Source organism: Propithecus coquereli, unplaced genomic scaffold, assembly GCF_000956105.1.
Source record: "Propithecus coquereli isolate 6110/MARCELLA unplaced genomic scaffold, Pcoq_1.0 Scaffold143, whole genome shotgun sequence".
Lineage (NCBI taxonomy): Eukaryota > Metazoa > Chordata > Mammalia > Primates > Indriidae > Propithecus > Propithecus coquereli.
The window spans coordinates 2,749,441-2,751,695 of NW_012138636.1; the positions used below are offsets into that span (position 1 = coordinate 2,749,441).

Sequence of the window (2,255 nt, forward strand, 5' to 3'; positions counted from 1 at the left end):
CCACTGGGTGAACAAAACAAAGACCCCTGCCTTCTTGGCATTCAGCACCCATTTTTTCCTTAACCAAGGAAAGAAAAATATCCATATTAGTGATAACCTTCTATTAATTTAAAGAAAAATACCCTAAAACAAAATATACAACTATGTTAAAAATCATTACTACTCAATAGTGAGTATATATTTTATAGTTAATTTTAAACACACAAACATTTTGCATTCCCCAAAATAGTACCAAAGATTCTTCACTCACTAACATGACATTAAAAGTAAACAAAAAAGAAAAGATTCATGTATGTATTAGGTTGTTAATTTTTTGTATCAAGCCCCTAAGCCCCAATTTTTACTTTTCTTAACTTCTAATGTTTTATTTTTGTGGAGGACAGAAAAGAGAATGAGGTTTCTTTTTTCTTTTTCATTTGCTTTTCACTTACTAGGAAAGAAAAATCCATGGTTTAAATTCTCTTTGATTAAAGCACGATTCTGAAGGTACTTGTCGAAAGCATTCAACATTAAACATGAAAGGTATTAGGTACACCGAGAAATACTCAAGACAAATGCTAACGTACCAATACTACGCAGTCTGCACAGTTACTATACTTGTTTGATTATTAATGCTTTTTTCCTTAAGATCTCTTTTTAGAGATCTTTTTTGGATATGGTCAAATCTATTATTTTTCTCCTTCAGTGGTCAGGCAACAATATTATCCTCCTAAGGAAATAGTTATTTCTCAACACACGGCTGATGGAATTTTCCTCAAGGAGCTGGTCTTAGTGTCAAGATGCCTTTACTACACTAGCAATGACCCCAGGTTTTATGGTTTTGTGAGTGCTGGAAACCACAGTTACAAATTATGTCTATAAGCCTCATAATTTTTTTCCAGCAAGACAGATAACAGTTCACTGGAATAAACTTGCAAACTTTACAATGGTCAGCCTTTGAACATATTATTTTTTCAAGCCCAGAAGAAACAGATCTATTTTAAAATGAGGTAAGAAATAGGTAAAGCTGCCAAGAAAAGGCTACTGCAGTCCACTTGCCTGGATAACCAGGTCCCAACAAATAACAGAATCATAGGAACATTAAACCAACTTTTGCCTGAAGCAATCGAGTTCTAGTGGTAGATTTTTCATTACGTTGTCGGCTATTGGTTAATGTACTGGATGCATCTTTGGTTGGTAAATAATTTTTACAGTGATGCACACAAGTTTTTTGTTGCGAAGGTGCTTTTCAACACTTTTTTTTATGTATTTCAGGAGAGAAAGAGATTATGTTCCCTAATCATTCCAGAGTTTTAAAAACCTAAATCCAATACTGACCTGTGACTGATGACGCCGGCATCTGCCAGCAGTTCAAATATTCGTACCAGCTGTACTCGTAAAATGTCTCGACGCCTGCGCCGTTTCATGTTCTATTTCAAAGGTAAAAAGACATTATTTAAAAGCCTTCAAGGAAGTTGATAGAAAACTTGCTGGTGTAATTTGGAAAGAATAATGTGAACATCTCAGAGAGAGTTTTTCGGCTCATCAAAATTATCTTGCTTGTGCAGTGTAGATTGTGAGCACTTCGGCAGCTACTTCATTGTAGGTGTATGTGTGGGCCAGGCGTGGTGGCTCATGCCTGTAATCCTAGCAATTTGGGAGGCTGAGGAGGGAGGATTGCTTGAGGCCAGGAGTTCAAGAGCAGCCTGGGCAGCATAGCAGAACGTGTCTCTACAAAATATAAAAAGATCATCTGGCCTTGGTGATGTCCACCTGCCTATTGCTATAAGGTTTTGTTGAAAAACAGCCACGCCCAGTTATTTATGTAGTCTATGAACGCTTTCATGCTAAAAAGGCAGAGGTGAGACAGTATGGTCTGCAACTCTGAAAATATTCACTATCTGACCATTTACAGAAAAAGTCTGCCAACTCCAAACTAAACCCCAAATATCTTCTGTTCTCACTTAAGCTACGGCAATTTTTCATCTGTTTTATGTAATGGGCTTCTGCGTGAGATCTCCTGGGTGGAAAGAGGAAGTCTGTACCTTAAAAAAAAACAACTTAAAAAAAAGAAAAAAACGTTGAAAAATACACTAGCCAATCTCTCACTTAATTTCTAACTTTTGTTATCATGTGTAGAAAATAGCAGAAAAATAAATGTTTAATAGGCCAGGTGCAGTGGCTCTCGCCTATAATCCTAACACTCTAGGAAGCTGAGGAGGAAGGATTGCTTGAGGCCAGGAGTTTGAGACCAGCCTGATCAAGAGCAAGACCCC

The 2,255-nt window shown here is 37.0% G+C and overlaps 1 protein-coding gene across 1 annotated transcript in view; it reads right to left on the reverse strand.

Annotated features, from left to right (window-relative positions):
* Nucleotides 1-2,255, reverse strand: part of FRYL (FRY-like) — a 157,322-nt gene that overhangs the window by 90,655 nt on the left and 64,412 nt on the right. The gene's annotated exons all lie outside the window — the stretch shown is intronic.